This window comes from Vidua chalybeata, chromosome 1, assembly GCF_026979565.1.
Source record: "Vidua chalybeata isolate OUT-0048 chromosome 1, bVidCha1 merged haplotype, whole genome shotgun sequence".
In the NCBI taxonomy this organism is placed as follows: Eukaryota; Metazoa; Chordata; class Aves; order Passeriformes; family Viduidae; genus Vidua; species Vidua chalybeata.
The window spans coordinates 30,653,433-30,680,010 of NC_071530.1; positions in this window are offsets into that span (position 1 = coordinate 30,653,433).

Below are 26,578 nucleotides of genomic sequence, written 5' to 3' on the forward strand. Positions count from 1 at the left end.
ACGGCAGAAAACCTCTGAGAGGAGCAGTCCTTTTTCCTTCAGTTCAACCATATAACATAAAGTAAAAAAATACAGACACGGTAACAGACATAAGAAGGAAGTTTATTTTCAGCCTTTTCAGCCTTTTCAGCCTTTTTTTTTTAAAAAAAAAAAAAACAAACCCTCCACATTCCCAGTCTGAGAGAAAATCTGAACTATGGTTGTTTTAAAGACTTTTATAAATTCAGTTTCTTCTGAAAATGCCAAGTTGAGCATTGTTCTTTTATATCTATAGACTGTATTTGTGACACAAATTGTTCTGCCATCCACCTGGAATGAGAGTGTAATTCTGTTAGAATACAACACTACTCATAGACCTTATGTAGTGTACCATGTACCTTATTAGTAGTGACAGGGTGTATACAAATAGTGCTAGGATGGCAGTGCAATTTCAGTATTCATAAAGAAATAAATTAAAATAAGAATGACATTCAAGAACCATTAAAAAGATCAAAAACAAAAAAGTTAACAGAATATTGACAATCTTGTGAAAAAAAATGTCTAGGGCTTGTTTTTGAGAAAATAAAAAAAAATTCTAATGAGAAAATTATTTGAAACAATATTTGTGTGTATGTATACATAAATACAATTGAAATTAAATTTTAATTGAAAAAACACCACTCTGAGATATACAGTGATTCTAAAAGGATTACTTTTTATAAGCATTAATTACATTTGTGTAAAAATATGTTTGTATGCAATAGCTTTGAAAAAATCTCTAGACAGGTTTGCAGTTTTTCTCACAAGCTTGCATCACTAGCGAAATAAACTTTAAAGTCTTGCAGAAACTTTGAAAGCACATTTTCCAGTAGCAGGCTTTATTTTCAGCAATTTATCTTTTGCAGCTTCCTTTCTTTGAATGCTACTTTTGATGCTGTTTTGTGTGAAGGATAACAGCAAACGGTCTGGAAGAACCTCAAAGCAGTGCGGGACAGGGAAAAAAAAAGCTGCCTTCCCTGACAAGTAAAAATATGCTTTACCATTCTCTCATGCAAAATGCTGATTTTTCCAGTATAGGAAAAAAAAAAAAGGGCGTTCTTAAATTTCTGGCAGCACCTAACATAACCTTCATTATTTGCTATCCTTACCACACCATCAAAGCCTTAAAAATTCAATGAGGAAAAATTGAGGTTTTTTTCTTCAAAGGAACTCATTGTATATTTCACCATGAATACAGAGAGGAATGATTTTCTTTCCTCTAAAAGGTGTGATTTTTATTGCAAATCAGAAAGACTGTGGAGGTCCAGACTATGTTTTACACCCAAAGACTGGTACACAAGGAGCCTTCATGACATATTGCAAAGTCAGGAGCTGTAAAAATTAATGCAGAGAGCATACCCCAGTTAAAAAACAGTTTTACAGAATCTGATCAGCCCAGGAATGACTGGAATATACTTTTTTCTTAATACAGTATTTATTTGTGGTTTGTAACTCCTTGGGAATATACTTTCGTATTCTTTTTTCAGACTAGAGATGAAGTGCAAAGGTAGGAGCATGAAGGAAATGTGGATAGGAACCATCAGAGCAGGGTGAAGGGTGAAGAAATATTGTTCTTACTGAAGGACAAATAGGACTTTGAAATAGCTTTACACACTAACTCAGAAGAAACCAATTTTACTGTGAAATGTAATTAGACATTACTTTCATTTCTCCATTCTCCATTCTCCTGAATGTTGCACATGTGAAAGTTGAACTGCTGTTCTACAAGGGGTGCAGGAGAATCCTCTTTAGCATAGGAGGATTCAGGACCCCCTTAACACAGCTACTAAGTTCCACTTGTGGGTAAGTACAGCCACAGGAGCTGTTGAATATTTTGAGACAAATCTGTCATCCATCCATGGCATTGATGTAGCAGAGTCTAGGGCATACTTCTTCACACAGAGGAAATATTTTACCCTTTCTTTCAAGCTGTAGGTTTTTTAATAAAGACTACAGGCAGCACCTATTAAATTCAGAGAAGAAACGCAGGTAAAACCTGGTTATAAATGCATGGACTTAGCTGAAATGTGAAACTGGAAATGCAACTGTGAATTGACTGTGGCTGTACTGTGCATGTTATGGATCTGAAGGCAGCAAATGCATTGGAAGAAAACACCTGGTACTAAAAAATGTGAATCACCATTGAACCTGGGTGCTCAGAGTGTTCTGAAAACAGTCAGATAATCCTTGTATGCTTTGTAATTACCTGTTCATTAACTTTGTTTCACCTCTGTACACTTGCAGAGGTGCTTTTCTTTAAGAGACCTTCTCTTTCAGTACTTCTTTTTTATCATTGCATAGAATTTTTTCCAGTGATACTGAGCCCAAGAGGGAACAATCACTCCTCCCAGCTTCACAAAATTTGCCATCTCTGTCTGATGAATGTTACTATTCTGCTCAAGATATTTCTTCTCTCATCTGTGTACCTTGCCCTTACATGAGAGGTCGTACTGTGGTAGCACAGGACAGCTGCTGGGTGGGCAGAGATGGATTTCTGCTGCTCTGGTTTGGTGCAGTGTCTGAGAGTAACTGCACTTTCACTGGCATTTAAGATTAAGGAGCTAAGGGCAACCGAGGCACAGTTATATGTGTGTGCTTTGGAGGTGTTGATTGCTACTGTGTTGGACAGCGGGAAAAAGTGGCATCTTAAACTGGTATAATTAAATCAGAGCACTAAATCAGAGAAAGCCTAATGTATCTTACCTTTTTCTAAAATTACGTCTTCAGCTGATAAGGCAACAGAAAAAATGGAACAAGTAGGGTTACTTGTTATATTGTTCCTTCTCAGCATGACAACAAAATGAGATAGCAAAAGTAAACAATGATACATTTAGGTAACTAAAATGTGTTTATGGGGAAAATTGCAGCTCTCTCCCTGACCTGAGCATGTAATAAGGATACTGAACCAGCAATGCTACTGAAGGGAGACCCGATCAAAAATGGTCATCATAAAATGAACATGGTTTCAGGAAAACAGACAAATGCAAAAACAGGTAAAAATATGGCTGTTTACATTTTTCAATAGTGATTCTTTTTTTTCACAAAGTTTCCTTAATCCATGAAAAATCATTGCAATTTCACACTATTATTTGGTTTTGATGGTTTAATTTTTTTGCTTAGTCTTGAACAAGTGTTCTGTGATTGTGAGACCTGATGAGATCATTGTGAAAGAGCTTGTACTTACACCTGTTTTACTTTCAAGACAGTGCACTCAACAGACATGGAAATAAGAGGGTCAAATAAATCTTGATCAGAGCTTTGCCCACAACAGATCACAGTGGTTTAACCATAAGGCAGTGAGAGATAATGTTTCAAAGGTGAGTAAGACTGTGCAAAAACTGCTTTTGTCTTGCCAAGAGACTAATCTGATTAGCAGACAATTCTTTCATGTTTTGGGTGTAACATCTTAGAAATGAGGCTTTTGGTCTTTTTTTTTTTTTTTTTTTTTTTTTTTTTTTTTTTTTTTTTTACTGAATTCTACTAGAGGGAAGAGTTGGACAAGTTGATTTGTGTGCTTTCCGCTGGGATATATAAGCTCAAGTAGAGTTGGTTTGTAGGTTATTTCAGCTGGTAGAGCCTCTCTATGCTTTTTGTATAGAAAATAGGTGTTTATTACTTGGAAACCCAGTAGAGAATTGTCCTTTAATCATCTGACTGTGGCATCTGACATGTTATAAAATGCACCTGTTAGAGGCTGTGCTGGAATTCAATTAGTTCTCATGTGACTTTTGCAGCTGAACTAATGGGCTGAAAGGTTATACTGGGTAAATACAAAATCCCAAATAGATTCACAGGGAAGTCTGGAGAAATGTCATGATTTCACTTTGTAAATTTTGGCAATACCACAATAATCACATTGTTATTTTACTTTAAAAAGACCCTAACTAGGTTGATACTGCTTACTTATTTTAAAATTTCAAAATACAAGTCTTTCAGTTAATACTTTTCTGTTAAATGTCAGATCCCTCTGAGTAAGAAAGAAAAGTTGCTGTACTACAACAGCTACAGTTTGATAAATGGTGACCATTCATTTCCACTCATTGTTTATATTGTCATGCTTGACTAGTATAACTAGTCATAGAGCAAATTCATTAAGAAGGTTATTATGACTTGTTATAAGTACACAGTGATTTTAATTGATCTGCCTAATACTAACTCATAATTATCTTACAAAAATTTAATAATAAAGGACAGTTTTCTTTTAGGCATATCTGCTATAGAGAAGATTTTTTTGGTGTGTGTGTTCACTAAGGATTTAACAGATTTATTTCTCTTTGTGTTTTCATTTGATATTCTGTAGTATGGTCTGGTATCAACTGCACTATGCATTTCCTACTTTTACATTGAACAAACAGAATTCTACTGGTCTACTAATATGAATGATCAATAAACCTATATCCTGGAACAGTTTAAAGTAATCTTTTAGTGTTTTCCACATTTTGTACATTTTAGATTTTGCATCTTCTAATCACCAAGTTAGAAATACTTGGTGCTTACATAGATCTACATAACAAACGCATAAAACCAGAATGTGAACAAGATAATACAAAAAGATAGAAAACTATGTTAATAGCTACACAATTTTTGTTAGCTTGTCAGATTTTGTGCAATTCTTCATCTCCTTAAAATTGAAGCTAACAGACTTTGGTCTCTTGGTCTAAGCCTGCTGCCTCCACAGTTCCTATATCTGCACACTTTCCATGAGCCACTGCTTTCCTAACACAGAAACCTGAAATACATTATGCTTTTTGTAAAGTCCATGAACAGACCTTATTCTAAAATTACCACAGCAGTTGATTTTGTTTTATAACAAAGCGTACTTTTTTATAAATTAATATATGGCTGCATAGATGTTTACTTTATGATGCATTATCATGATGGTAACTTTGTTTTTTCCATGTTGAGAGGACCAGTGGAGCACTGCACCATCCTGGGGAAGCTGCAGTACTCTTGAGGTGTGGCCAAAACCCTTTCACCAACTCCTGCTCCCCACTTACCAGCCTCTGAGAGCAGGACTGGGAAGGAGTTGGATCATTATGCTGCCTCCTGACTAAGTTACAAGTTTCAACAAACTTGTTCAAACAAACCATCAACCCATTTTGACTAAAACTTTCAAAATAACAACCTGAGGCAGAGTCCTGGCCAAGAATTTAAGCCTCATGCACTGTTGTAAGTGGCATCTGAGAGAAACCTTAGGTGGCCTTCTAAATGGGACCTTAAGCCTAGAGGAATACAAGAAAATCATCAAGTAGTCTGCTTTGTTACTGTGTATGTCCAATATTGGCTGAGTAGATGGGTCCTCTTGTCCTTCCTATGCTCTCCTGGTTTTAGATTTGAATTTATTTTGACTTTTGTTTTTTAATGTTTATTTATTAGCATGGTACAAAGCTAAACTTAAGGAATAACCTTAGTAATCCTTTGAATGGGTATTGCTCACCATTTCTTTCCCTGTTTTTTGCTCATATTTTCTTTTTTTATTTCTTCAAGAAGATGCAACATATTTTGACAGCTATATGACTGTAAACTCTAGTTTAGTAAAATGAATGCATCCTTTATGAAGTTTTCCAGTGTTTAAGCAAACAAATCTAGCATTGCTTCTGTGTACTTTAGCTGCCTCTAGTCAGTGCTTGGAGAACTGCCATTCCCTGCTGGTTGCTGCTGTGGTTAGAAGCCTAAGTAGAGTAAAGTTATCAGGCAGCTGGATGTAGTGTTAATCAATAGATCTTGAAAATGTCTTAACCCACAGCCTTAGAAGAACAAAATCTACTTTTCTATTTGCAGTTTTCATAGAACAATGTGCATTTGCAATTTTAAAAACTTTTATTTTGTAAAAATTAAATTTTAAAATTAATTGATGATGATTTTCTAATAAATAATTAATTTTATTATTTAATTCATGGTGATCTCTGGATTTCTTGTCTGGAACTTGTTATGATACAAATATCTTGCCTGTCTTGAGACAGTTACTGCACCATCTCAGGCCATGGAGTGCCTTTAAACAATTCAGATTATCAACAGTAAGACTGTTTGACCAAAAATGCTAAATGACTAACCAAAATGCTTTTGCTGAACTTGAATCAAATGTCTTCCTATGGCTCTAGGTTAATTATTACTTAAATATAAAACTGAAAAAGAAAAGAGAATTAAAAAAGATTAGACAAACAGCCATGGAATCACTGTGATCACTTTTAATATGATGGAAAAATCAATAGTGCAAGAATTCATAACAGAAGAAAGTTCAGAATGCTCATGTTCATAATAAAATCAAAGTAACGGTACCACTACAAGCCATATATGCCCCCTTGAAAATATGAAACAATCCCCTTTTTCATAGCAGATGTTATTGAATAATGACTAATTGGATTTCAAAATTAAAACAGGCATTTTTCAGTACATAGGAAATATATTGATTAAAACTGAAAAATGCATATCTGATGTGAAAATGTCATCAGCTTCAACATTCAAAATAATCTCCCCTCCATGCTCAGTGAAGATCTGGGAGATTTCCTTCTCCTCATTTACTTTTTTTCTTTCTTGATGGTTGTGTTTAATTTGCACTAAGTTCCTATGAAGAGAAAGAAGCAGAAGCCACCTCTCCTATTGACTCAAATTTTAGCAAAAAGCAATAAAGGCTAAAAAGCACCCAAAGGGCTCAAGGCCAGACTAACCAAAAGCTGTGGCACACCCCAGCCCTGTGCCTGGCTGTAAACTGCACCCGATACGTGCATGGCTACAAGGTGCAGAGAGGAAGACACCAGCAAGGGAAGTGGCAGTGAGCATTCCACTGGAAAAAAGTCAAGAGAAATAACTTCTTTTACTGTGTTCATTGTCAATTCAGAGGTAGATTTCTGGGCGAGAAAGTCAGTTATTCCTATTAGTTTCTGTGGATTGCAAATAAGTAAAGAATTGCCCATTTTCCATGGCAGAAAAAAGAGGCACCAAATAAATACTTGGCTCACCTCATAGGTTTGTTCTCTAAACAAGCACAGCAAGACCTTGAATAGTCTGTAGTCACCTGAGCCAAAAAGGCAGCAGCTCCTCTCTGAGTTGCAGGAGAGCTGAAGAACTGGGGAGATGACACTGAACCTGGTACCCCACTTTGCAGAGCCGCCTGTGCCCAGGGTGAGCCGGACTGCTGTGTCCATCTCTTGGAAGCACAGCTCTCCAGCTTCCTTCATTCCTCTCTGGGCACAGGGGTCTGCTTCTCCAGCTCTCCCTGTGAGCTCATGGGGCTTTACTGCAGATGGGCTCACAGATTTGCTTATCTGCTTCCAGTTGGCAGCGCAGGAAGGCAGTTACCTCACAGTCAGCCAGCAAAGGGAAAGCAATCGCAGCAGCTGAGGTTTTCCAGAATATGTTCTTGGGCCATGCCTTTGGAGGCTCCAGGGCAATCCTCATCTGGTGTGCATTGCCAGCCTCAGTCAGCAGAGAGCTGTCAGACCTGCACTGCCTGAGAAGCTGTTTCTCCAGTGACAGCCCTGCAAGGCTGGGCCTGCTTCGTGTTAGGAGGTGACTGGCTCAAACCCCAGAGAGACCTCTGAGCACAGCCCTCTTTAGTTTCAGAAAGTTTCTTTGAGGTTTGTTTAAATGCTACAAGCAGAAGAAATTCTGTCTGGTTTCAGAGTAGGAACACATGTTCACCTTTTAAGTCCTCATCAGGGTTTCTAAGACAGCAGAAAAGTGGCAGGATCTTTTAATATTCAGCAGAGAGGATGGCTTAGCAGCTGCCAAGTAGAAGCAGTTGACATTACTTGGGAACAGCAGCAAACGTTGCTCTTGCTCACTCCTCCTGCCTCCCTCAGCAGACTGAACATAATAAATATAGTGGTAAGAAACAAATGGTCTCCCCCGCTGCTTTACTAGAAACTGGAGTGTCAAGTCTTCCTTTCCTGGATAAAAAATAGAGTGGGCAGGATGTGACAGGATTTCTAAAATAAGCTTTGCAGAAGGTAGACAACACAACCAGGATATGAGCAAGAGGGTGGATATGATCTGAGGGGGCACGGCTATGTGATGGAAAGCCCTGAGGAGGAGTAGGAAGAGAAAAACCATGAGTGCTTGGTACATAGTAAAGCATTTACAGTACCACTTCACGGGACATTTGTGGTTTATGAGGTATGCTGAGGCAGCTCCTGGATGCGTATTAATGTATTATCACAGTAATGGATTATGTTTTAATTCCCTGTAATGCGCCCAATCTCGAGTAATGCAAAGAGGTAAATTTGGTTTCTGTGCCAAACAGCAAGATGTGTCACAGATTTAAGACATGCTGAGGGCTGTGATGACTCCTCACCACACATTGTGCTGCACATGAGTCCTGCATGAAGCTCTGTGAAGCCCCTGTCCCAGGGCTTTCTACAAGAGGGAAGATATCTCCCAGGAAGGAGAAACACTCTGTCCCCTGTCTCTAGCAAAACTTTTTTATTGACAGAAAAAAAGTTTCCTGGTTTAATCCATTAATTTGGAAACAGTTAGGGAAAGGAGCTGGAGCAGCTTCACAAGCAAGGAAAAAAAAAAAAAAAGAGTAATACGTAAAAATGGAGTTGTAGCTCATGCCACCAAGAGAAGAATCTCACTCTTATTTTACACATCTACATCTCAAAGACCACCACCATTTTTTGGCAGAAATTATTGTACAGGAGAACCGCTCTGCCCTCAGCTTTATCAGGAGCCAGCAGTGACAGCAGAGATGATGCTAGTCACACCAGAGGAGGCTCAAAGAGAAGCAAGTGCAGCGTTCATTTGCCGTACCTATAGCACTGAGACTGTGAAGAGCAGGCTCAGGGTGGATTGCTTGTTGCTAACACTGCAGCCCTGCCTGGGACTATATTGGCTATAAATGTGTGAAAAGACAGTCTCAGAGAAAAAAAAAGACTGATCCAGAATGCTTAATCAGTGATGTAGTATACACCCCTACCAAGTCTTTTCAGTAAAAGCAGAGCTACCAAATGACTGTACAGTTTTGACTGCGTAGCTGGACTTCGCTGTGTTACCAATAACACTGAAATCAAGAGGCAGAGAGTTCCTATGGCTGCAATATCAAAGGGATTTAGGAAAATACTTTCAAATCTCATAGAAGAAACAGGCTGTTGGGGACCTACTGCCAACATTTGAATTAATTTAAATGAATACCAATTAAGAGAGGCAGTGCTAAACAGCAATCCTAATTCAACTGTGGCTCTGGCAAAAAAAAAAAAAAAAAAAGGTTTTCCCTCTGGGTGTGGTCCTAGAAATGATCCCTAGAGCTGTCAGACATACCCCAGTCATGAGTCAAGAAGCAGTTATAAAGTGACTCTGCACTCTTCACTCTTCAGTGAAGGACAGCAGATATTTCATTCAGGTAGCAAAGGGCACCCGCCTAGCTGGGTGAAAAAGTTATGTTCTCTCTTCAGCAAAACAAAGTACTTGAATAGTTGGTCTGGTGGAAATATTCCCTAAAAATGCTATATTGGTGTCCAATGGACACAGAGAGTTATCAAAAAGAAATACTCTCTACGTGTATTTTCAAGGCTTTCTGTACTGGACCAGTAAAAGGGAAGGTGTCAGACGATGTGATAGTGTACAGCTAAAATATTTTCTTTTAACAGCCTCATTATATGTTGCTGGGGTGAGTGACTTGTAAGATGATCCTCTGGACACATATTTTGGAAACTTTTTGGTCAACTACCATGCAGCCAGCAGATTTAGGGCCAGTGATTAAGTTACTGAGGCTTTTGTTTTTTAAGCATGTTCTCCTCAATATATCTTTCAGGGCTAGCCATGTGCCAAGGGGTTTGTAACCAAGCTGTGATTCTCTTTCATGCTTTCAGAGGTCTCATTACAGGCTGCTGGCACCCACAGCCTGCTTCCTGCTTATTTCAGATGACCACAGCACTCAGCAGAGGCTGAACAGAGAAGAGAAGTCAGTAAATGAGTGGTTCACAAGGAAAGAAAATGTGCATTTCTTCTGGGAAGGTGGAGGGTTTTAATTGTTACAAAATGATGGTTGCTGTAATCTCAGAGCTCAAGTTCTTTGCATAGATACATTTTCACAAAAGCCACAGCCAGACTTTTGAAAGGAGCAGGGCATTATGCAGAGTTTTTGTAGGTTTTTTTGAGATACAGGCTTCAGGAAGAGTCTTTCTTCAGATTCTTGGTCAGGGTAATTTGTTTAGCTCTCTTGGCTTCCTTACTATTTAGCCAGTAGATTTTAGGGGTAGGGATTAAACTGTGCATAACTTTTGCTTTGCATCCATATTGTGGTTTATTCATACTATTTGGTTGCCATCCTGCTTTGACTATGCTAAGAAAACCAGTGAGTTTGTTTTGTTTTGTTGTTGGTGGGGTTTTTTTTTGTCTCTTTTTTTTCTAAACAGCTTCAATAGTTTTTCCTTCTGAAAATATTATTATGCACTTACTAAACGTGACAGTCGGTTCTTCAAGTCAAAGGACAAGCTGAGATCAGTAGAGTTTGCACCAAATGAGGATCTGGCTCACAACTTAAAAACAGACAAAAGGAAATACCATCCAAAGCAGACTTCTCTATTACAGTGTTTCAGCCTAAATGAAATGCTTTGAGGACATGATATTGGGATTTTTTTTCAAGAGGATCAAATGCAAGAAATAAATAGGCATGCAAAGTCTGCTTCCCAGGTTATTCGGGTTTCGGAGCTCTGTTGTGTCCTGCTGCAGAGTCTTTCCTTTTGCTTTGGTAAAACATCAGAGTGTAGAGGGTGACCCTGTGCACTTGTTTCAGATGAGTGTAAACAGAAGATGATATTACTTGTCTGAATGAAGTGGACTATCCCATGGAGGAGAATAATAGCTCTCTCCCAGGGCTGTTTTTCTCAAAAAGACTAGTGAGAACTTAAAAGTCAAAAGACCCAAGAAGAGGGTGAAAGTTGATTACTTTAAGGATTAAACTGTTACCCTGGTGAAGTCAGCAAATACTGTTTCTAAGCAATGATTTCAGTGTCTCTTGAGCGTTGTGAATCTGAACCGTGCAATTGGAATGTATTTCTAAAAGACGTAAATTTTTTGTTATTAGTTTTTCAAAATGCTATTTGGTGTTTTGACTTTAATAAAATATGTTCTGGAGTAGTGTATAAAAATCAACTTTTGCAGAGAATTTTATTTGAATATGTGTTTTTAAAAAATATAAAAGCTAGAAGTATGCAATTAAAATTATATAGTTCTTTAATTTGCATCAAATCATGTTCTGTTAAAAAATTTACTCATACTTGGTGTAGATTTTTAGCCACTTTTTCTTCCTTGGAATTCCTTGGAAGAGGCAAACAAAAGTACTGTTGCTCTGGTAGCATCCTGTTAGGTAGGGAGTGATTTTTCACAAAGTCTTGATTATTATTTCATCAAGAAAGTAGGTAGATATTAAAGGTTACCCAGATGGTTTATATATTACTATCATAATCTTGTTCATAGAAACTCTCACAAAGAAAATAATTAATCATAAACATACTGTGATCCCCCTAAAGCAGCAACTGTTTTAAGTTGAAATCCCATAATGGCTATGACCTCTAACCCTGATGTAACTGTTTCTATCCTGGCTACTAAAGTGGCTGCTCATGAAAGGCCATCAAATACAGAAGTAAATGCAAAGGTTAACAAAGTTAGTGGACCAAACAAACTTGATACTGAGAATGAACTTTCACATGTAGCAAGAAAATAAACACCACTCTTCCAGACTGATCTACACAGGAGGTTTGAGATGCCAAAATATTAAATGTTATTAAGCCCATAATCTCTATTTTACAGATAAGTGTTTACTCTGGGGGTTACCATTCTTTTATATTGATAAAAAGTCTTCACTCAAATTAAAAAAGAAAAAAAGTTCATGCACTAGTGTGTTTTCAGTGAGACAGTGTTTGCTCTAGACTCCAAGAGAGCATTGGTAATTGGTTTGGGAAAGAGAAGAGATGGCACTGAGATGTGTAAATCTTAAGAACTTTTTGTGTGTGGCCCAGTTATTAACACATCATTTGATTTTTCAACCCTTTCCCAAGTGTAATCTTTGCATGATATTATGCTTCAGGTTGTTCTCTTCAAAGTTTTTGTGGTGTGTTCAAAATTTTTGTGGTGAGTCACCTCCATGGATGGGGAGAATGCAGTTTGCCTCTCTAATGCAGTGTCTATTGTGAGGGGTTCTTTTCACCAGAAATAGAAGTTGATAGTTGATGCTTTGCTGGTTGAGTTCAGCAGGACAGGACTTTGTAGCTGTTGAGCTCCAAATGTGCTTGCAAAGGAGTATGGGCAGGTTTGCATGTGGGATGTACAGGTATGCACTGATAGCATGAAAAGGCATCTTTCATATATAGATATAGTGATTTCAGCAGTCCTTGAAGGATTCAGTAGTCGGAAATTTATAGTTGGCCCCGTGCAGACAGACAAGACACCACCATCACCAGGGTGTCAGTGACTGCTACTCCAAATTCCAGCTGCCTGTAGTGTCCTCCTGTGGGATGTTTCTGCTGACCTCAGCTGCACCTCATGCCTTGAATAGCATGGATTCTGCCTCCTTACTCAGAAGTGAGCCACAGCATTAGGAAGAAAGTTTCTTTTTCACCATCATGACCCTGTGAAAATCCATAGGACTGCCAGGAAGTTAGTCCCAAATGGGAGAATAAAAAGGCAAGCTCTTTTTATGAGTTTTGAAAAGAAAAACAAAAGCTTTCTTATTAATTTAATCAACTTGGTATCCTAAGCCCCAGTCAGAAATTTTTAGGCTGCTATGGAATAAGCAATTCAATGATGAAAAGAGAAAGAAATGTTGGTTATGTATAAAACTTGACAGTTGGGGAAACTATTTCCCTGGCCTACAAAGTAGTTTTTCAGGTAGATCAAAAAGAGTTGTTTAGCTCTACACAATTTCCAGTTTTAACAACATTAAATACCTTTTCTCCAGTTAGATATCAGCCTTTGAAGATTTTGAAATTGTTATTCCTGTGGGGAGGAGGATATTGGATAATTCCTACCAGTTATGAAACTCAATATTCTCCAGATGGTTATTGAGACAAGCTTTTACACACCATTGTAAAATGGGTTTAAAATATCCTGTGCTGTGATTGACTAAACAAGTCACATGGCTACTGCATACAAATTTGAACTCCTTTTTCAACTAAATGACCTTATTAAAACCATAAACAAAATGGTACTTAAAGGTTGGCTATAAAGCAGCAGCTATAAATCCCAGATTTATTGTAGTACTATTCTGTTATTTGTGCTAAACCCCCCCCCCCCAAAAAAAAAACACCCAAAAAACTAGGAAGGCCTTCTGAACATTAAATCATGCCTTTAGTGATGAATTGGTTTAAAAATATATAGTTCCATGTACTTTAGCAGTCCTCTAACATTTTCTTCAAATGACTTAACAAAATGACATGTGTTCACAACCTAAGCAATGTCGAATGGTGCAAGGAAGGAGCAAAATCCTATGGTAAAGATTGTTCCTTGAGCAACACACTGCCTTCTTTTTCAGGCATAAATTCATGCCTAAAGATACCCTAAGCATTGTTCTTCATAAAACCTTCACTCTCACTTGTGGTCCGGTGCAAAGTTGTGCTGCAGTGGTGAACAGCTCTAGCAAAGACTCTGCAAATCATGTAATATAAACAAATAACCCCAGGAAGGGGTTACTGGCTGGGGGAGCTGGACGAGGAGGTGGGAGTCTGCCTGGTGTGGGAGGCAGTGGTTGCCTGGCAGGGCTGGACTGATGAAGACTTGGAAGCAGGGTTTCTCATCTCTGCCTGCTAATGCTCTCCACCTGCCTCTGCTGCCACACGGGGTGGCTGCCCCTTCTGCAGCCAGGTGCCACTCTCCTGGCCTGTCATCACTTCTCCAATTGCACAGACAGAGCCTGCAGCACAAGGCAGAGAAAACAGAGCAGAGACAAGGGAATTCCACGGGAGAAGAAAAATTGTACTTAAGACCTCAACTCCCTCACCAGTGCTTGCACTGCAGAGTTTGCTGCACCTTGGGGGAATAACAGCAGGCACCTTTCACTCTTTATCCCCTCTATCATAAAACCATGCCTATCAAGGTGGAATTTTTTTTCTGTATTCATTAGGATGCTGATCCTGTAAGATTTCTACCAGAAATGACTTCATTTCAAAGTTACTAAACTATCACCTTAGAGTTTTTGGGTTGTCTAGGAGCCCAGTTTACAAAATTAATTACCTCTATTCAAATAAACTCATCAATCAGTTTATGTATTCTTTGTTGCAGTTTATGGATCTCCCTTTTTTAGGGTGAGAGTCTACAAAAGTAAATTATAAGGGAAAATGCTATGCAATTGGAGTGGTTTTAACTTTGAGAATAACTCCATGGCCCATTCCTAAAGTGAAGGAAACCTTAGCATTTCTCTTCCAGAACCAGCATTCTTCTGTCTTACTTTTGCATTGCATATGGCTTGTGACAATGAAAATATCAGATATTTTCATTAACAAAAAGGGCTTTAATAAAAACCATAATCATGAGAAAAATGCTTAGAGATTTATCTTCCTTTAGGAAATGTATTTACATGAAAGGGAAAGGAAAATCCATAACGTGGTTGAATCTGGTACTGCACTTAAAATCATGTTGCTGAGATTTTTTAAAACAATTTTATTTTTTCCTCTTCTGTAAATATTCCAGTTGTAACATAACTCACTTATCAACACTTATTTTTTTTAGCTTATTTAGTGTGCCTTGGTTTCAGTGTTTCAGTTTAATATTGCTAACAGTCTTAGTAAAAACCCCAGGATTAGCAGTGCATTTGAACACCTGCAAAGTTCATTTAACAACTGGAATGGCAAATGTTGCAAAATTCAAAATATATTTAACATATTTGTAGTTTGAATGTTAACCACAGCTGCTTAGTGCTGTTCAAGAGGCTTGGAATGTACATATTTTATACTTCTCAAGGAATAGCTGTGATTGATGGCCTTTCATGTCAACTATTTGATTTGCTGAAGACAGAACCAAAAACGGTGGGAGAAAGTCTGAGAAGAGCTGCCAGACCAGCAAAATTGTTTATTAAAACAGAAATCCTGTCCAAGTTTGGCATGCTTCTGAATCTTAGTTGAATTCAATAGATAAAGGGGGCAGAGAGGAAAAAGAAGATTAAAAAACCCAAAAGTAATAAAACGAGACAAAACAGAGAAAACAAGTTTTATTGTTTTACTGATTGCATTCACATAAATGAGTTCTCCTCTCATTCAGACAGATGGAAGTCCAGCAAATGCTTCATACAGAGGTATGAATATCTGATGTACAGATATTTTATAACCCTTACAGAGACAGATTTTTCAATGGATCATTCACAAATCTTTGAAAGAAACACAATTTTCTATGATCCTTGGCACTGATAGTATCATTTTCCATATCAGACTCAATGATTAAGCCAGATGCACTACATTCATTTTCCTTTTTCATTCTGAAAAACTGGTTCTTCTCATATTTATACTAGCTGTGACTACTGCAGCTCAAAAGATTTTACTTGAGTAACTCTTGATTTATTTGAGGGCAAGAAATAAAGCCTTTTAACCATTTCTTTTCAGTATTGATAGATGTATTTTTGTCCAGATTTCAGCCAGTTCCAGTTTTAACCAAAACCATCACTATGCGCAAATTTAACATTTAATTTTCTAGAAAACTTTGACTTCACCTCTCAACACTCTGGAGTAAACAGGTAGAGATGGAAAGTCTGCAAAGTAAACACATGCTGCACCCTCTTCTCTTTAGTTTTACAGAAACTACTTCCTAAATTATTTTTTAAAAAAATGCCATAGATATTCAGCTGACTTTGCTGGCAACCAGGGTATATATCTTGCACTCCTAGATTTCAAGCATCCATCTAGAGTAAAATAAGTCTTGCAGAGCTTAGGGAAAAAAAAAAACAGCCAAAAAAAAAAAAAAAAACCAAAAAAAAAAAAAAAACCACCAAAAAAAAAAATTCAGTAACTTTTTGTGCGCAGCTTTTAAGCCGTACCTATTTAGGGCAAACTGTTGAACACACAAAAGCTGAAGAGACAGTAGTGTTCACATACCTTAGTCTAGACTTCCTTTGTGTTCTGTCTGAATCATCAACTCATCACATAGAAGAAGCATGAATGAGCAAAGATGAATGTGGACAGCAGAAGGATTGAAATACTTTGTGGTGTGATCCTCATCACCCAACATATTTCTGCTGTGGGGGACATTTTAATTGGAACTGTAACTCTGGTGTCTCTTCTGCTAAGCAACACTTGAGATAAAAACCTTAATCTTTTTCTATGATGAAAGAGAAAATTCTGCTCCTTTTTAGTAGACATGGGTCTGATCTGAGCACCTTCATACACTCTTCAGTACTTTCTTTTTCACTACATCTGCTTAATATATTGAGAAATTCAGTCACACTGAGAAAACTTTAGACATTTCAAAATTCAGTATGCCAAGAGCTTAGTAACACGGGTGACTCCATTCACTTGTTTCCTGTGGAATACAATGTCCACATCAATGTTACTATTCTGATATTCAAAGCCCAGTATGAAATTGGCTGCAGTTAGATCACAACTAAACACTTCCCTTGAGAACAGGGCTTCCCACCAACAGCTATGTTTTTCTGGGAGAATTAAATTGTGCACATTCCAGAGAGGTGTTTGAATGCAAATATTGGGGGGGGGGAGTGGGGGGGGGGGAAGCAATGATCCAGAATAAAATCCAAAAAAATAATGGTGTGATGTATTTTTGCTCAGTAAAACCTGGATCGAATGAAGTGTTGAATAATTTGGCTTGAACTATTGAAAAATGTAGCCAAAATTGTTTAAAAGTAAGTCTCCAGGTTTACTTTAAACATGTCACTCAAGTATGTGCTTAATTACTTTTTCCAGTATCTTTTATTTGCCAGCATCTTGAATAATCAAGCTTTTTATTCTTATTTTATGTACCTAAATACACAGTTGCCAAACATGTAAAATACAGAACGGTCAAGCCTTTTGGGCAGGACAAAAGATTTATCTTATGTCTTTTATTTTTCATTTCTATTATATATTATATTTCATTTCTAATATATTTTGGAGGTGGTTAGGTGATGATAGGTACATTTTATTTGCTCTGTTTCATTAAAAGGTTTATAGAAGTTTTCTGCTTCTATAATAAGGTAATTTAATAATATATTGTCTATATTTCTAATTTTTCACAAGAGGAACTCATTGAAATGGGGTACTTGCCATATGCTGATACAAGGTACTGTATGTGTACAAGTAACAATTTCAAATATATTAGTTAGTAAAGTATATTCTTAGCAAAAAACTGAAGCTTAAATAAATCTTCAAATAAACCTTAAATGGTACATTAACAATTACCGAATAAAATCTGTTTCAATTCTTTTCTAAACCAATGCATTTTCACTATTTCTCCTTCTTCTGACTGATCTAGAGTATGCTGCCCAAGCAGAGGGCTAGTTGCCTTTACTCATATCAATGACACTTATGGAATCTGTCTCTTTTGGCCCTAAATATGATACATGTGTCTAAAAGACTCAGGATATAATTTCTAGCTGCAAGTTACTCTTGTGATTTAGCTGAAAATCAGGTATATGACTATTAAATTATGTTAACTGTAATCAGGTTATTCCCTCACTTTTGAGGGCTTGAGTGCGTTAGAGGACATTTTTGCATGTAATTGTCTTATTTCATTTTGAAGCTCAGTCTTTGAAGCTCTTTTAGACTGAAACACCCCACTGACCTCTTCCAGATACAAACGTGCGAGTCCCGCAATCTGGAACCAATTGCCCAGACACCATCTGGAGGTCCTGTTCCTTGGTACAGGCTGCTGTAATCCTGAGTCTTTCACAGCAGAAGTAGCATTTCACAGTATCCTTAAGATCTCAAAATATTTCAAAAATGTTTCGAAATATTTCCAAATACTTCTGCCAGCTGGGGACACTGGGAAGGTTGCCATGCCCATAAACACTTGCATGCCCATAAGCAATACAGTCTTTCATGTAAGTACTGTCCAAAATGAGAAGCTGGGTGGGGCATTGGGGTGACATACTGAGATGGGAGCAGTGTAGGTGAAATCTCCTGGGCCTGGGTGCACAGTTGTTCCAGACAGTTGTTTCTTTCAGCCTATTTTTAGCCCATCTTTTTCTCAGGCAAAATGTGGGGGTTCTGTGGATGGCTGATCCGCCTAGAAGAATGCAGCCCTAATTATGTCCTACCTTCCGGTACGTGAGGAACTCCACAAAATTGTGCTCCTCTCTTAATCCTGAACTTCTCTTTCACTCAACAGGCCATTAATTTTTCTGTGAGAAACCCCATTTTGGAAATGTGTTTGACTATTAACAAATACCTTGTATTACAATTTTCCAACTTCAACCATTTTAGCAGCTTAAGCACTATGATGAGAAAGCAGCTAAGGACAATCAGTGGAAAAAATATGAAAAATGAGGACCTCAGGATTTCTTGCATTATGTTTTTGAATCAGGAATTCATAGCTTTGGAGAGAGAAATATTTGAGCCAAGAAAGGAGGATCTTTTTTTCCCAGCACCTCAGTGGCATATAAGAAGTTGGAGTTTTTTTAAGGATTACCTTGGTCTTTGTTAAACTCACAGATGACTTATTATTTCTGAGTGGAACATTTAAGCTTCAAGCCAGTGTCCACCAAAACCAGCTAAAGGCTTTGTATTTTCTGTAATTGGTTTTTGACTTGCCACTTAATGGCTAGGGGGAAATGTCTTTTCTTTCATACCATCTATTCAAATTTCAAATATTTATATGCTTAATACTTGCTCAACATTAAATCCTCTCTATCTGGAGAAAAGCTGTACAGTGACAATCAGTGAGAAGTAATTCCAGTTCCAAAGAGAATCTACAGGCATTCAGTATCTGGTCAGTCTCGGGGGGAAAACACTGCACAGTGCTTTTTTAGTACAGAAGTGTCCAACTATTTTGCATCCAGACTTTCAGAAAGATAGAGTTGAACACTACACTTTTTTTGAGTTAAAAAAAAAAAAAAAAAATCTAGCAGATTTTCATGGGAAAATTGGGGTTTATAATGGAAACAATTTTGTAAGTAACAATAGCAGCAGCTGTTACTTAAGTTGCTCCCCTAATAATAAAATCCTGTAGGAGTAATTGACCATGTTCAAACATGAAAATGTTTCAGCCAAGAAAAAATGTCTTGTTTAACTGAGATTCCTTTTACTCCCAGCTGGTTTTGTATAATTAAATCTATCCACAAGGAAATGTTTTAGAAGTGTTTTTGGTTGTTTATTTTACTTTTCATGTGTTCCCTGTACATGCTATCAGGCCAAGTGCTACTCTCAGTCACAAAGGTTTGAATCCAGAATTACTGTGCTATTATCAGCTGCATCCAAGTCAGCTCCAGAGACTAGATGTATTTTTTTAAGAGTACTAGGTGAACACTGTTTTGGAATTTAACACCATTCTTCATGAAGAGTTGTCTTTCTTGTTATTGATTAGTCATATATGAACATATTTGCTACCTTAATTACACAGATAATACGTCTGTTCCTTTACCCAAAATGCAGTGTTTTCCTGCTGGTTAAATCTCTGCATGCTACCTGAAGACTTTTCAAGTTCTTGTGGTGGACAACTTTCATATATCCTACTTTGTCATAGGAATTAATCTCATTCAACAGATGCAACAGCCCTACCTGTATGGTCATCTGAACAGACCTAAAAACTCCACACTGAAGAAAAGTTCTTCAAGGATTTTGATATGATTCATGAGATAAATGGCATTTAAAAGAAACCCTTAAAGTTAACTAACTAAATAAATTCTCCTAAATGAAGTTAGAAGAAATTTGTGTTACCAGACTGGCATCATTCAGTCAATATCTATGTTATTCAGGAGCTCTCTAATGCTCCTGCAGTGTCAGATTCTCTAATCAGCTAGTATCATAATGCTATAACCATGAATATTCATATTTCTTACAGCAACATAATTACTCTGGAAAATTCACTCTTTATAATATGAACCAAATTATTAGGATTTACTTTTTTTTTTTTTTTGGTTCTAAATGAATACAATACATAAAGAAGAAAAGGTAATCTCATGAGACTTCCCAGAAGTAACAGTATGTATGAAACTTCCATTTGTAGTTTCTTATAATGTAGAAAGAATCATATTTAATATAGGGCTAACTGGAGAAATACAGATAATTAGCTTCCTTCCTTCCTTCCTTCCTTCCTTCCTTCCTTCCTTCCTTCCTTCCTTCCTTCCTTCCTTCCTTCCTTCCTTCCTTCCTTCCTTCCTTCCTTCCTTCCTTCCTTCCTTCCTTCCTTCCTTCCTTCCTTCCTTCCTTCCTTCCTTCCTTCCTTCCTTCCTTCCTTCCTTCCTTCCTTCCTTCCTTCCTTCCTTCCTTCCTTCCTTCCTTCCTTCCTTCCTTCCTTCCTTCCTTCCTTCCTTCCTTCCTTCCTTCCTTCCTTCCTTCCTTCCTTCCTTCCTTCCTCCTTCCTTCCTTCCTTCCTTCCTTCCTTCCTTCCTTCCTTCCTTCCTTCCTTCCTTCCTTCCTTCCTTCCTTCCTTCCTTCCTTCCTTCCTTCCTTCCTTCCTTCCTTCCTTCCTTCCTTCCTTCCTTCCTTCCTTCCTTCCTTCCTTCCTTCCTTCCTTCCTTCCTTCCTTCCTTCCTTCCTTCCTTCCTTCCTTCCTTCCTTCCTTCCTTCCTTCCTTCCTTCCTTCCTTCCTTCCTTCCTTCCTTCCTTCCTTCCTTCCTTCCTTCCTTCCTTCCTTCCTTCCTTCCTTCCTTCCTCCCTTCCTTCCTTCCTTCCTTCCTCCCTTCCTTCCTTCCTCCCTTCCTTCCTTCCTTCCCTTCCTTCCTTCCTTCCTTCCTTCCTTCCTTCCTTCCTTCCTTCCTTCCTTCCTTCCTTCCTTCCTTCCTTCCTTCCTTCCTTCCTTCCTTCCTTCCTTCCTTCCTTCCTTCCTTCCTTCCTTCCTTCCTTCCTTCCTTCCTTCCTTCCTTCCTTCCTTCCTTCCTTCCTTCCTTCCTTCCTTCCTTCCTTCCTTCCTTCCTTCCTTCCTTCCTTCCTTCCTTCCTTCCTTCCTTCCTTCCTTCCTTCCTTCCTTCCTTCCTTCCTTCCTTCCTTCCTTCCTTCCTTCCTTCCTTCCTTCCTTCCTTCCTTCCTTCCTTCCTTCCTTCCTTCCTTCCTTCCTTCCTTCCTTCCTTCCTTCCTTCCTTCCTTCCTTCTTCCTTCCTTCCTTCCTTCCTTCCTTCCTTCCTTCCTTCCTTCCTTCCTTCCTTCCTTCCTTCCTTCCTTCCTTCCTTCCTTCCTTCCTTCCTTCCTTCCCTTCCTTCCCTTCCTTCCCTTCCTTCCCTTCCTTCCCTTCCTTCCCTTCCTTCCCTTCCTTCCCTTCCTTCCCTTCCTTCCCTTCCTTCCCTTCCTTCCCTTCCTTCCCTTCCTTCCCTTCCTTCCCTTCTTCCTTCCCTTCCTTCCCTTCCTTCCCTTCCTTCCCTTCCTTCCCTTCCTTCCTTCCCTTCCTTCCTTCCTTCCCTTCCTTCCTTCCTTCCCTTCCTTCCTTCCTTCCTTCCTTCCTTCCTTCCTTCCTTCCTTCCTTCCTTCCTTCCTTCCTTCCTTCCTTCCTTCCTTCCTTCCTTCCTTCCTTCCTTCCTTCCTTCCTTCCTTCCTTCCTTCCTTCCTTCCTTCCTTCCTTCCTTCCTTCCTTCCTTCCTTCCTTCCTTCCTTCCGAAATTCCTTCCTTCCGAAATTCCTTCCTTCCGAAATTCCTTCCTTCCTTCCTTCCGAAATTCCTTCCTTCCTTCCGAAATTCCTTCCTTCCTTCCGAAATTCCTTCCTTCCTTCCGAAATTCCTTCCTTCCGAAATTCCTTCCTTCCGAAATTCCTTCCTTCCTTCCTTCCGAAATTCCTTCCGAAATTCCTTCCGAAATTCCTTCCGAAATTCCTTCCGAAATTCCTTCCTTCCTTCCGAAATTCCTTCCTTCCTTCCTTCCTTCCTTCCGAAATTCCTTCCTTCCTTCCGAAATTCCTTCCTTCCTTCCGAAATTCCTTCCTTCCTTCCTTCCTTCCGAAATTCCTTCCGAAATTCCTTCCGAAATTCCTTCCTTCCTTCCGAAATTCCTTCCTTCCGAAATTCCTTCCTTCCGAAATTCCTTCCTTCCTTCCTTCCTTCCGAAATTCCTTCCTTCCGAAATTCCTTCCTTCCTTCCTTCCGAAATTCCTTCCTTCCGAAATTCCTTCCTTCCTTCCGAAATTCCTTCCTTCCTTCCTTCCTTCCTTCCGAAATTCCTTCCGAAATTCCTTCCTTCCTTCCGAAATTCCTTCCGAAATTCCTTCCGAAATTCCTTCCTTCCTTCCGAAATTCCTTCCTTCCGAAATTCCTTCCGAAATTCCTTCCGAAATTCCTTCCTTCCGAAATTCCTTCCTTCCGAAATTCCTTCCTTCCTTCCTTCCGAAATTCCTTCCTTCCGAAATTCCTTCCGAAATTCCTTCCTTCCGAAATTCCTTCCTTCCTTCCTTCCGAAATTCCTTCCGAAATTCCTTCCTTCCTTCCGAAATTCCTTCCTTCCTTCCTTCCGAAATTCCTTCCTTCCTTCCTTCCTTCCGAAATTCCTTCCTTCCGAAATTCCTTCCTTCCTTCCTTCCTTCCGAAATTCCTTCCTTCCTTCCTTCCGAAATTCCTTCCTTCCGAAATTCCTTCCTTCCGAAATTCCTTCCTTCCTTCCTCCCTCCCTCCCTCCCTTCCTCCCTCCCTTCCTCCCTTCCTCCCTTCCTCCCTTCCTCCGTTTGGGAATGACTAAGATTTTCTTTTTCTCATTATATATTCAAGGGTAAAGGCAGGTTACCTTTTTACCACTTTTCCTGTGAGCAATAAAAAGTTTACTCATATACATGGCCTGAAGGTCTGGAACAGTTTGTATTTACTCATTATTTCATTTCTACATTCAGCCTTACTTCTTCATTAAATATTTTCAGCTTACTCTTTCAGCTCTGCTGCCTCAGTACTCCTGTGCTCTTCTTTCCTTGGGAATACTAAAGGACTTGTGTAATGACTAAGAACTACAAGAATTCCCATTTTTTCTATGGTGGGCTGGGATGTATTGAGACATTCAGAAAAATGTTATCTCTGCTCATTTAGATTTAAATTAAGAATTTGTTTGAGAAAGAAAACCTTGTTCCATGTTCTTGAGATGCACTAATCCCACTGGCTCCCTAGCTGTACAGATATAATGTACGTAAAAAAAAAGGAACATAAAACCAACTGTTTTATATAAAAAACAGAGACAATACTGACACCTTGAAGAATGATTATTTACAACAGGAGGAATATTTCAGTGGAGCAGTGAATTTAACTGGATGGTGTTGGGCACAACACTGACTTCTTTCTTTTATTCAAACTTTTTCCAACATGAGTTGGACCATAAAACTATCAAAATGCAAACTGTCTTTTATGATTTTCACTCTAACTTTTTTTCCTAAGTACATAGTATGTTCTTCCACCTTACTGAGCAAGATACAACGCTTCATGGACCATGCAGGCAATACTCTTTATGGCTTCACACCTGTGTATTGGGCTCCCAGATCTCAGCTATGATGTTCATGGGTACTCTGCTGCACAAACAGTTTTTTTGAGCTTGCATTCATTATCTCTGCCATTTATTGAGAATTTATATGGTGATCTGAGGTAGTGAACCACTGAGTTTGCTTTACCAGCACATTTTCTCAGATAGCAGATATGGTTCAGACCAGGATATGGGAGATGCTCAAAAGTCTGTAGCAGGATCAATTCCTAAAAGGATTTATGCAAGTTAAGCCTAACTGTCTGATAAACAAGAAAACATTAACACACTTTCAAGTTCAAATTCCAGAAACATACATCTGAAGTTGTTGAAATTCTGAAAAAGTAAACCAAATTTAAAACTGCCTATTCTGTTGTGCTTCGTTACTTACAAAATCACCAATGGCTTTGTTCATTATGCCACAAAGGTTCATTATTTTTGCAGAGCAGTGGGCACGCATTCTCTTACCAAAGAACTTATTTTTTTGTCTCAGCATTTACATTTTGACATTAGAAAAATATACAACCAAAACCTATAAGACTTTGATTAAATGTTGATACAGCTGATTCCAACACAGCCAAAGCCAGTGACCATACATGGAATCTAAACAACAGCTAGTAATTACAGTGTCAAAGGCATGTATACACTGTGTGTTATGTTTCATTGTCTGGCATGCAAATATAGACTTGGTTTCCTTTGCACTATTTCCAAAGTATAAAGAAAGCTAACCAGAGAATTCTGTTTAGTTTACACAAAAGAACAAGGTTCAATCATGTTTGATAAGTTGCAAATTACTGGTAATACCACAAGTGTTGTTACAGCTGCTAAGAGTGGTCAGGAGGATGTACAAAATACTGCAATGGCATGAATCAAAAGAAAAAGTCTAAACAATTTGAATGATAGTGTATAATACTTCTAACCTTAACTTGGTGCAAGGGCTTGTCAGCAGCATCTCAGGCAGTGGTGAGATATGTGGAGCGAGTTGTCACGTATGTATTCGATATTCTGTTCTTTGGCAGAGTTCCCACTGACTTTGCTCCTCAGCAGATTAGAAGGTGAAAAAGAAAAAGAAAGAAAGAGAAAGAGAAAGAGAAAGAGAAAGAGAAAGAAAGAGAAAGAGAAAGAGAAAGAGAAAGAGAAAGAGAAAGAGAAAGAGAAAGAGAAAGAGAAAGAGAAAGAGAAAGAGAAAGAGAAAGAGAAAGAGAAAAAGAAGAAGAAGAAAAGAAAAAGAAAAAGAAAAAGAAAAAAAAGAAAAAGAAAAAGAAAAAGAAAAAGAAAAAGAAAAAGAAAAAGAAAAAGAAAAAGAAAAAGAAAAAGAAAAAGAAAAAGAAAAAGAAAAAGAAAAAGAAAAAGAAAAAGGGAAGGGAAGGGAAGGGAAGGGAAGGGAAGGGAAGGGAAGGGAAGGGAAGGGAAGGGAAGGGAAGGGAAGGGAAGGGAAGGGAAGGGAAGGGAAGGGAAGGGAAGGGAAAAGGAAAGGAAAGGAAAAGGAAAGGAAAAGGAAAGGAAAAGGAAAGGAAAAGGAAAGGAAAGGGAAAGGAAAGGGAAAGGAAAAGGGAAAGGAAAAGGGAAAGGAAAAGGGAAAGGAAAAGGGAAAGGAAAAGGGAAAGGAAAAGGGAAGAAAAGGGAAGAAAAGGGAAGGAAAGGGAAGGAAAGGGAAGGAAAGGGAAGGAAAGGGAAGGAAAGGGAAGGAAAGGGAAGGAAAGGAAAGGAAAGGAAAGGAAAGGAAAGGAAAGGAAAGGAAAGGAAAGGAAAAGGAAAGGAAAGGAAAGGAAAGGAAAGGAAAGGAAAGGAAAGGAAAGGAAAGGAAAGGAAAGGAAAGGAAAGGAAAGGAAAGGAAAGGAAAGGAAAGGAAAGGAAAGGAAAGGAAAGGAAAGAAAAGAAAAGAAAAGAAAAGAAAAGAAAAGAAAAGAAAAGAAAAGAAAAGAAAAGAAAAGAAAAGAAAAGAAAAGAAAAGAAAAGAAAAGAAAAGAAAAGAAAAGAAAAGAAAAGAAAAGAAAAGAAAAGAAAAGAAAAGAAAAGAAAGAGAAAAGAGGAAGCGACGGACATATGATTCTTCAATAAATGCATTTTTAAAGTTTTTTAGCAATTTGCATGTAGAGATTTTCACAAATGAGTACATCCTTTTAATTGAATCTCTAAATATGGTACATTTGTCAAGGCCTTCACATAGAACACATCTCTTTTCTGCAGAATGTGGATGTTGCAAGTCTCACCTAGGGTGGAACAAGTCTCAGAAAAGAGTGACAGTTTTGGAAATGTTCAAAAACCACATGCAACCTGAGCTCAAGAGTTGTCCCTTCTAAATCTTCCGATCGACAGAGTAGACTAAGTTCTCTTGCACAGGGAAACCTGAATTAGTATGTTGCTCTGTACTCATCTCTCGCAGCTCTTGCAGCTGTTGCAAGACTTTCCTGGAAAAGGGCTCTGGGAAACTAAAGTCCTTTCTGATCATAAGATAGAAGAGTTGCTGCTCTGTGGGTTGCTGTCCACCTCCTTTCAGAGTGAATTAGTCTCCTCATCTGTGATTACACGGGCTCTCCTTTTAAAATATTAGAAAAAGGTACTCACCAGGGCCATATTTAACTGCAAAAAAAAAAAAAGCAAGGAGAAGGAACTTAAACATGGATCTTCTGGATATACAGTATTTTGAGAGTGGTGGTCTTTTCAGTTTTTATTTGCATAATATCTAGTTAGTTTTAGGTGGTATTTTGCATTCACTAAAATTTAAAATAGTGTGAAATTATCAACAGTGAAAAATGCAGACTAATCTGGTTCCAACTGATATAACAGAAACAGAAAGCATTCCAGGAAAGCCAAGTATCAATAAAACCAATGCAAATGCTGCAATGTGCATCAAGTACTGTGAAGAGAAGGGCAGGAAGGAAGGCAGGAAGGAAGGAAGAAAGGAAGTAAGGAAGAAAGAAATTCTGAAAATTAGCACTGTGAAAGGTTTGTTTGCTTTAAAATGAGCACAGAGTTCCTTTGGGCCCTGCTTATTAGAATCAAGAGGATATTAAAAGAATAGTTTTTGTTTTTTACAAGGAAAAGAATGACAATCTATCTTTATTA